This window comes from Phragmites australis, chromosome 22 (assembly GCF_958298935.1).
Source record: "Phragmites australis chromosome 22, lpPhrAust1.1, whole genome shotgun sequence".
NCBI lineage: Eukaryota > Viridiplantae > Streptophyta > Magnoliopsida > Poales > Poaceae > Phragmites > Phragmites australis.
The window spans coordinates 822,429-833,736 of NC_084942.1; positions in this window are offsets into that span (position 1 = coordinate 822,429).

An 11,308-nucleotide genomic window follows, 5' to 3' on the forward strand; every position below is an offset into this window, starting at 1 on the left:
CAGAGTACCAGCAGACTGGCCCATGCCTGCACGGAGGCGACTAGTCACACATGAGATTCACAGACCAGATCATGCATGCATGCATGCCATCCCATCCGCCGTGCTCAATTGAATGTGATGCTTGACTTGTCTGCACTGCACCTGATCGCACGAGATGATGTGTATATATAGAATGGTATATATGCATGCTTTGAAACAAACTCCGAAAGCTAGGATGATTTACTCCGAAACTAAGCTTCTTCATGCATCTTCGAAGAGCATACGGAGGTCGACGGAGGCTTGTAATTCTCACCTGCATTGGCCGGCATCAAATGAATGAGAGACACCAACTCCACCAAACATGTAGTAGTAAGGTTGAGCTTGTCGATCGGCCGACACCGACGAGCGCACGGAGTGACGGAGGCTTGTACTGGACTGTCGAAGCAGAGGCATGGCATCCCTGCCCTGAAATCTGAAATCTGCCATGAATGTGTGTGTCAGGCTATCGAGTTCATTGGATCAAAGTAAATGAACGGGACGGTCCAACGACCACCAAACTCACACTCTTTGCGATTAAAACCGGCCGACCACCGCCACGAGAGCTATGAAAACAAACTGAATCATGTTTTGTTGGATGTTCGGATTTAATTTTGTATTTAATAGTATGGGTATGGTAATCTAATTTTCTATTTAGTTGGATAGATATAATTTAGATAGAGTTAGCTAAAATTTTGTGAGATCTCATTATTACAGAAATGATTTAGAAGGGCATCTATGTACTGTGGAGATATTCGTGTAAAAATTATCATAAACAGCTCTAAACAAGAACCATATGTAATAATGATAAGACACATCCAAAAAATATGGGACATTTTTCTGTAATATTAATACAGATGGCTCATATTTAAAATCGTCTGTAATAAAATGAATAGCATAGGCGGCTCCAAACAGAAATCGTTGTAATAAAATGAATAGCATAGACGGCTCCAAACAGAAATCGTTTATAATATTAATACATACAGCTAGTATTTAGAGTCATATGTAATAAAACAAATATCACATACGGTTCCAAACATGAACCGTCCGTACAATTAATACAGACAGCTCTAAATACGAGCCATCTGAGAAAATGGCCGAGGGTTAGTGGGACACTTTAGTTCAGACGGCTCTAAATATGAAGTTGTGTATAATATTTGAACAGTACATTATCCCCTACCTCCAGATAGAAGCAGAATAGAGCCGGCCGAATAGTGAAAAATAGTGCACAGCTTTTGGAGGAAGAGGACGATTTTGACCTTAAAAAATTATTAGATTTCGGTGAAAACTTGAAGATTTATTGGCATTTGTTACTCCAAGTTAAACATTATGTTCTATTTTGGTTTAGATGGTCTAGATTTGGTTTGGAGAGTTAGCTAGATCTAGATCTAGATTTTTTCATGTTGGTATAGTTTTGTTCTATTCATTAGATGATATAGATAATGTAGATTTATATTCTAATTTAGTCTTGAGAGATCAACTATATCTACATCTAGACTTAGATTTTTTTTCATGATGATCTAGAATATATAGTTGCTATAAGAATATATGAAGCTCAAAGTATAGATCAAGGTTTAATTATGTGTTATTTTTTTAGATAAATTTTGAATTTTTATATACAAATATAAAATTATTAATAACTATATAGTATTTAATGACAAGTTTTGAGTTGATGTTTGCCGTTGTTTTTAGGTATTTATGTATGTAATATAATGGTAATCGTTGATTTTTTTGATTAATTATCATTTGTATGATTCATTCATGCATGAATGCATGGTAGCTCCATTTTTTTCAATGAAAAGTTTGATTGTCCTCTTTTATTAAGTTGATTTGACATTAATTAACTTCATACATTGTAGATGAATCGTGACTGAATGTATGGTTCTCGTACGAACCAAAGGTACCTTAATGGTGTGATGTCTTTTCTAGCACCTGCCGAGGAGGGTCATTTGGAGACGGGTATTAAATTTATATATTGTTATTGTTGTGATTATAGAAACGAAAGATCCTTTCTTAGACAGAATGCAGCCCTACAGATCCAAGTGTACTTGATTATTAGGGGCTTTAAACTGGACTACACGTGTTGGACCAAACAAGGTGAAGAGTAGAATGTGTTACATGAAGACGTTAGTATCGTCGAGGAACCCAAAGTCGACGTAAGAAGAGAAGATGATGAGGAATTTGGTATAAATGATGATGATTATGGTGTTGTAGGCGATGATGGTAGGTTGGATCAGATGCTGTGCGATGCGGATGTGAACTTGAGTAATCAGAGAGACTTTAACAAATTCATGTGCTTGATTGAGGACTCATAGAAGACGTTGTTCCCTGGATGCAAACCAGAATACACAAAGTTGTCATTCGTGCTTGGACTGCTTAAATTAGAAACAAACGATGGTTGGTCAGACAAGAGTTTCATGGAGCTATTAGAACTTTTATCGGCATACTTCTAGATGGAAATGAGCTTTTCAAAAGCACATACGAAGCAAAACAGTTTCTTTATCCATTGGGGATAGATGTAGAAAGGATACATGCATATCCGAACGACTGTATACTCTACCGTAAAGATCTATCAGACTTGCATTCATGTCCAGTGTGCAAAGCATCTCGATACAAACGTAAGAGTCATTCAGACGATAACGAGGTGAAGAAAAGAATTCCTACTAAGGTGGTGTGGTATCTGCCTATAATTCTGCGTCTTAAGCGCTTGTTTGCAAATCGAAAAAAGGCCAAATTGTTGTGTTGGCACTCAGAGGGCCGCAAGCAAGATGGAAAGCTAAGGCACCCTGTCAATTCTCCCCAGTGGAGAAATATCGACACGATCTTTGATGACTTCAGTGTAGAACCGAGGAATATAAGGTTTGCTTTGAGCACGGATTGAATGAATCCTTTGGGAACATGAGCAACAGGCACATCACTTGGCTAGTTATTCTCAGTATTTACATCCTACCTCCTTGGTTGTGTATGAAGCGGAAGTACTTCATAATGTCGCTGCTTATCCAATGCCTGAAACAACCTGGGAACGATATTGATGTATACCTAAGATCATGGGTGAAAGATCTAAAAACATTGTGAAACGAAGGGGCGTAAGTATGAGATGTGTACAAAAGGGAGAATTTTATGCTATGCGATTTGTTATTCTGCATGATCAATGATTTGCCTTCCCTACGTAACCATTCGGTCCATTGTAAACAAGTAGACACGGCGTGCCCTCATTGCTTAGATGGTACCGTGAGTATGTGGCTGCCCCACTCACGTAAAATGGTGTTCATGTGCCACCGTAGGTTCCTTAACAGGCATCACCCGTACTGCAATATGAAGGAACAATTCGACGGAATGAGGGAGAGAGATTTATGTCTAAGGCACTATAGTGGTCAAGAGGTGCACAATATGGTTAAAGATCTCGATGTTGTGTTTGTAAAGGGGAGTAAAAAAAATCTAAGAATACCAGTGGCATGTGGAAGAAGAGATCTATATTGTGGGAGCTACCGTATTGGAAGCACCTTGAAGTTCGCCACTGCATCAACGTCATGCATGTAGAGAAGAATATGTGAGAAAGCTTGGTTGGTCTTTTACTTAATATTCCAGGCAAGACCAAGGACGACCTCAATGTAAGACTTGACTTGGTTGATTTGAAGATCAGGCCCGAGTTAGCACCTAAGCCCTCTGAAAAAGGTAGAACGAGGCTGCCTCCAGCCTGCTATAATATGAAATGGCCGAGAGAACTGAACTATACTGGTGCTTACATGGTGTGAAAGATCTATTCGGTTACTCCACCAACATCTCGAAACTTGTTTTGATGCAAGATTTTAAATTATTTGGTATGAAGTCCCATGATTGCTACATGTTGATGACACAAATGCTTCCTGTTGCAATCCGAAATATCCAGCCGACCTATCTCCGAGACACAATCATCAATCTATGTTACTTCTTCAACATATTTTCTCAGAAGGTCATCGATGTCGAAGTACTTGATGTTTTACAGGCCGATGTGGTGAAGATACTATGTCATCTTGAGATGTACTTTCCTCCATCATTTTTTGATATCATGATACATGTTATCATTCACCTCGTCAGAGAGATAAAGATATGCAGCCCAATATTACTATATCAGATGTACCAATTTGAGAGGTATATGGTAATTCTCAAGAAGTATTTACAGAATCGATCTCGTCTGGAGGGCAGTGTCGTCCAAGGTTACAAAACCGAAGAGGTAGTCGAGTTTTGCATCGATTACATGGAGCAGCTGAAACCAATTGGTGTGCCTATATCTTGCCATGAGGGGAGACTGGATGGGAAGGGGTAGGTAGGAAATCAATCATTGCTGACTTTTCCACATTATCTAAAGCTCATTTCACGGTCTTGCAACACATGACTGAAGTATGCCCACATATCAACATGCATAAGGATATGCTACGCAGAGAGAATCCAGACCTTACGGAGGCTTGGATCACAAAACAGCATAACTGCAGGTTCAACAACTGGTTGATAGCGCAATTCGGTAGTAATAGTTCAACAGAGGAGATAATATTGGATGGTTGACAAGATGGTCAAGTTACGCAATCGTGACATTTTAAACATAGAACATAAATAGGTACACCTTTTATACCAGAGGACGGGATAGTAAGAGCACAGTATAGAACAATGGTGTGCGTATATATGCCTTCCAAGACAAACGTGGGGTCTATGCATACTATGGATACATAATGGAGATTTGGAAACTTGACTATGTACGTTTCAAGACCCCCCTCTTCGGTGTCGTTCGGTCGCACTCTCAAGTGTTAAGCTAGATAAGTACGGAATGACTATTGTCGATCTCGAACATGCCGCATACAAAGACGAACCATTTGTACTCACTAAGCAAGTTGTCCAGATCTTTTATGTGGAAGACCCGGTAAGTCCAAAGCTTCACATAGTCCTTTAGGGACAAAGAAGGATCGTCTTAGTTAAGAATATCATGGACGAATAAGAGTACAATTAATTTGATTAGTACCCTCTTGGAGATGGTATCACCCTTAACAAAGAACAACTTCCAACCAGGGCTGCTTGCTATCTGCCCATCGATCATCAAGAAGGACTGATTGTTAACGCTATATGATGTTACTTTATTGTTATGTACATATATATTGCAATTTAATATGTAAAAATAAATTAGTTATGAATTTAATATTTAGGTTTAATGTTCAAGTTAAAATTTTGAATATAGTAACATGAATGATACCTACACCATGTGATAGTACAGATTTAATCATAAATTTACATACAAATTTCTTCTCATTTGGAGTTTGTATGGATTATTTATGAATTTTACAAGTTTTAATGATTTATCTGGAAAATCAATAGTACATACAGTTGTATACTAAAAAGCCTTCTATAATAATTATACATACGACTTTTACTAAAAAAGCCTCCTATAATAATATTTCTAGTACAGATGGCTAGGAGTTACGACCCATCTGTACTAATGCAGCTATAAATATCGTTTCGTCCAGCCCGTGCTACACCAAGTTCTTTCCTTAGAACCCTAGCCGCCTCGTGCTCCTCCCCGACGACTCCTCCGCGGTCGGCCCTCCTCCCTCCTTGGTGGCCCCCACCCGATGACCTCCCTCCCCGGCAGCGCCTCCATCCACGGCGACTCCTCCCCCTGGATGGCCCCGATGCCATCCATCGTTGCCCCGATCGTGGATCCCGCTGTCCTGACACCATCCACCGTTGCCCCGATGGCATCCACCATGGTGAGTAGCCATCCCTTCCCGACCGAGCCATCGTAGCCGGTGCTCTGGCTGAGCCGTGGTCCTCTCTTCTCCGTGATTTGCATGATTATGCTCTCTGAAGCTTGATTAGGCTAGATGATGCTTTGAATAACATAAAAATGTAATAATCTAGCTTCATTGCCGTGCCTTGCCTCTATTGTTTTTGCTTTTGAGCAAATCTCTCTGTGAGTATTTCATTTCTACTCTTCCTAAATTTTGGACAGTGCAAGTCTTGTATGGTATTTGCTCGATGATGATTAGGATTACTAAAATTGGGCATGCTCTCTGAGTAATCAAGTATAGACCTGTGAATTCTCTAAGTTTTGTGATTGCAACTGTTAGCACCTGGGAATGGTTTAGTGTGTTTCGGTTCTGTTTTGTGCACTGAGATACACCTGGTGATTTGTTTCTCTAGTGTGCTACCTGTTGAGTTATTCCTAGGATCGATATTGCAGTGATCTCTGTATACGCTTCACATTTTTTTATAATGGATGAATTGCTAAGTCCAAGTTGTTATCACTGTCTTGTACAATTTGTAGTTCAATTTCTGTTTTGGCTCGGCAGTGTTCTGCTACTTCTGTTCTGAGTTTGTGCTTGACACTGCAGTACTATCATTGGTAAATCTTTGATTCTAGAGATATCAGTCCAGGTCTTTTACTAGTTGATGCTTAGGAACATTGTCTAACTGATGATGAATTTGCTAGGACAATTAAGGAGCAGGACTTTCAAAGTCTTGGGGCCATTTGTTTCTTATTGTCTGAGGGCAATTTTTTCTTCAAATACCTATTGTTCACTACTTGATATTTACATGATGGATGATGCTTTTCTATATGAACTATTGGCACATTCTCGTAAGATCAAGTTTATTCAATTTATACTGTTATATTCTTGTTATTTTATTTATGAAATATTGGTATCCATGCTCAAATTGTTGCATTTTATACAACAATCCATACAAGAATATTACTTAACCCATACAAGAATATTACAGACATAGTTAATGAAAGTGTAGCAAGGTGAAAAGCCTAGTCCTGTTAGCACAAAAAAAATGCTCAAAGAAGATGCTTGAAGACTTCCAGTGAAAAGTATCAAAACTAATGAATGCATAGTGACTTGTAGCATATTAGCGTCTTGCACTTCCTTCTATAAGTCAGAATCCTTGTTTGAAACTTTTTGTAGTGCTTATAGTACAGTTCATTCCACTTATATAGTAGTGATTCTTCTTTATGATAATACCCAACTCTTGTAATATCTAACACTTCTGGTGCGAGGCTGACTAGGAGCTGTTATCTTAGCTTTGTTCCAATCTTTGCTTTCTTTCTTTCCTTGATTCATGGCCCTCTTTTCTTTCGGAAGTCATATGTGTCTCTTTGCAATGCATGAAAAGAGTCCACTTTACGAGATGAGTTTAAGTTTTCAGAAATACAAATAAGTCACTCATTTGTCACTTTTACTATTTTGAAGGTGGTGTCTGGAAATGAACGTGAACTGCCTCGTACCTCTTCTCCTCAACAACAAGAGGGGATCACTGCTCAACAAGATGCGGATGCCACTTCTCAGGAGCAAACAGAAGAAACTCAGGCACATAAGCAAAAGCGAGGTGGTCGAGGCAAAAACAAAATACCCACGGATCACTACATCATAACTCACGTCAACGAGAAAGGTGTGCCAACACAGCCTCAGCAAGCTCAGACGGTATTCCATAGAGCAAGCATGTGCCTCACTTGGAAGGACAAGTGTCATGATAACCTACCTAAACTGGAAGGCTGGGCCACAGAGCGAGAAAAACTTCTTGTGGAAAATAATTAAAGCCCAATTTAACTTCCCTGAAGGATGCTCCTTGGAGGTCGTGGAAAGACAGGCAATAGTCAAGATGGGCAAGGCATGGAAGACCTTCAAGAGTGAGCAGTATAATACATATGTGCAGCAGGATCTCGTCCCCAAAAATATTGCTTATGGGTACTTGACGGATCAATGGGTAGAGTTTGTGGCGAGATACCAGTCTAAGGAATTTCAGCATCAGAGTCAGGCTAACAAGGCGTGTGAGTCACGCAATACGCACCCCCACAGGCTTGGCACCAGTGGGTACACACACAAAGAGTTGGACTGGGACAAGGAGGATGAGCAGGTAGCTCGGGAGAATCACTCCAGACCATTTTCCTAGATCCCAAAGAGGCAGGCCCGGAATTGATTCCGAGAAAGGGTCGTACACTCGTTCGATGGTTCCATCACCTTTAGAAAGCTAGAAATCGAGCAAGTGGCTCAAAGGATCCTGCAACTTTCGGAAGAATCCACTCAAAGATCATTCCAACCATCTTGGGAAAAAGACATACTAACCTCGGCTCTGGAGAATAAAGAGCACCCGGGTCGCACACGTTGCATAGGTTTTTCCATTCCATGAAAGTTGGGATTCTCTGACGACGCCGAGCGTGAATGGATGAGAATGGAGATTGTCGCTGAGGTCGAAGCAAGGATGAAAGAATAGATGGATATGCTTGTAGAAAGAATGGAACAACAGGTCGAGAAGCGAGTATGGGCTATGAGGCAGCAGGATTCAGCCATGACACTTGAATCTCCACCAGCTTGGTATCGGAGCAATGGCACATCTACACCAGATAACACTCCAGATAACATGCTCGGTCAACATGACTTCCCTATCGACATATTTGAAGGTGACCCTCCTCTCGACGACATTCCAAAAGAGGTCCCTGGCGAGAGATACCCTGTCGACGACATAGAGGTGGCCACCAAGTGCAAGCTCGTACTGCCCAACATTGTTGGCTCCGATAACATCATTGAGGTTGGCACGGACTTGGCGTTCCAATGTGGTGGGGAACAGATGATTCACGGAGTCCCGCTACAATCTAGTTACACTAGGGTGTCAGTTGATATGGTATACATGAATTGCACGTCCCTCACACCTCCTATTCCTCCAGAGGATGACCTCAGGACACTTGAGGTGGCTATCCACTCTTTCATACAGTGGATGAAGAAATTCATAACATCGGTCGCCCCTCCACCACCTTCGCAGCCTCTGTCTCATGTATGCGACGACAACGATTTCTCTTTTCGTCATGCTCCACCGAAGGTCAAATATCCTTCTGCACCACATGATCAACAACGATTGTCCAGCAAAACTAGCCAACAATCCACTAAAACGGCACCTCCTGAAAAGCGCAGAGCCAGCAAACAGAAGGACAAGAGCAAGGAGGTAGAAGAAGAACCTCTGTCAAAGAACTATGTGTCAGGCCAGCCGTTAGTAAGCAATAAAGCGTTAGAGCAATTGAGCTGGGTAAGTATGATTCTGCATGACCTATACATGCAGAAGATCCATGAGAAGAAACCTCTTTCTCCTTGTTTTAGCACCAAGTACCAGCGGCAACATTTTCTGCCAGCCGGAACCTTCCTCGTGACCTATGAGGATTTATTCCTCCTCTACCGTCATGATAAGATGGACGTCAATCTAATAAGATGCTGGATACTATAAGTGTTATTAATCGCAGTCTATGCTTAATGAACTGCCTAACTCATTGATACGCTCATTCATCTACAAAACTCTTATGTGTAAACTTATGATTCAAGAAGTCATGAGAGAGAATCCGAGAATTAGATTCCTTGACCTATAGGTCGTATGTGGGTCAACGATCACTTGGTCTCCAGGACAGGTCGAGAAATACATCGCGGAGGTCATGGTCACCCTCTGTGGATCGAAGGACCTTATTCTTGTACCGTACAACTACCGAGACCATTGGATGCTAGTTTGTATCTATACATACAATCAACACTACATATACCTCAACTCAATGTACTATGACCTAGAGAGGTATTTGGATCTGACAGACGCGAAGTATGTTTTGATGGACGGGATTGTACGGAGAGATAAACCCTCGGTGACCCACCAACATCAGTTCCCGGTAATAATTCCTTCATTGCACATCAATTTACCGTTATAATATACATTCCATAGAACTAAATGTAACATGCACAAATTTCTGCAGTGTCAGAGGCAGCCGTATGGCAATAACCTCTATGGGTTCTATGTTGCCTAGCATATGCTGCAAATCGTTGGCTCTAGTCCACCCGTATATCCACCGGTTAGTGTAATTATAGTATATTAAATTGCATTTTTCATGGTTGTGACTAACTATTTTAATTTTCTTCTACAGACATATAAATTTCCTACAAATAATCTCGTGAAGGACAATCTTATGTATATTAAAAAATGGCTCATCCATTTTATACATGTGGATATCATAAAGGAGAGCGGCGAATTTCATGATCGCGACAACTTTAGGAGCCAAGGTTTGTAATCTCAACAGAAGCCGATCATTTCAATACATTGAAAGTGCTTGCATCTTGCAGTCTATTGATGTATTATACCTTTATGGCTAATGATATAGAAAATAAAGTAAATAAAATCATTACTTTCTTTTAATTTAGTGTGCTAAAGCTAATTTCTTGGTTTATATATTGTCATGCACGAGGTTGACTCAAGAATGAAGAATGCTTTGCAAATGTTGTGAGGCTTTGTAATATTGATATTTTACTTTGACATTTTACTTCTGTTTATGTGTATGACTTTGCATGATATGTGTGACTTTCTGATGTTGAATGAAGATGTTCGATCTACTATGTGTATGGAGTTTGAATGCAAATGATTTGCTATGTGTATGGCATTTTACTGATGTGTGTATGATTTATTGTCGATCTATCATTTACATTCAGTAATATATGAATTCAGTAGTGTATATATGAATGTACAGACGGTTCTAGGCCTTCAACCTAAATGCACAACAGACGACTCATGTTCCTAGTTCACAGACGGCTCATAACTGGAGCCGTCTATGACTCGTTATTGGAGTCATCTGTGCTGTTACTATATCACATACGGATCAAAACTGGAGTCGTGTGTACTGTCCCATAGTACAGATGGTTTGTTATTGGAGCCACCTGTACTGTTATTATATCACAAATGACTCAATAACTTTGAGCCGTCTGTGATATTCTATAGTACAGGTGGCTCGTTATTGGAGCTGTATGTATAATTCTTTTATACAGACGGTTGAAAACCCGTATGTATAAATCTGATTTGTATTGACTCTTTTCCACAGACGGTTTGAAAAAGCGTCCCGCATGGGGGTTTCGAACCATCTGTACAATTTTTTTCTCTAGTAGTGTCTGCTTGTTATATATTTAGTTTTTCATCAGAATATAATCATACGAGATCTTATTTTGTTAATTTAATTACAATGAATACAATGGTACAATCGAATCGCAAACCAAATAAATGGTTTATGAGATAATATCATTTAAAATATGCTAACAAAAAGTGTATTTACTCTAACCAACAAGAATATGTCACATCAATAGAGATAAAGCCCATTTAGAATATGAACAGGTCCATTCAGTATTTTTCACAAATAGACACATCCAACATTTAAAAGAATACTAGATAGAATGGCGCACTTCGTTGCGCACGTCTCGAACAAATTTGACAGGAGTGTCATAGCATCTTTACTCTACATATAATATGTCCATTA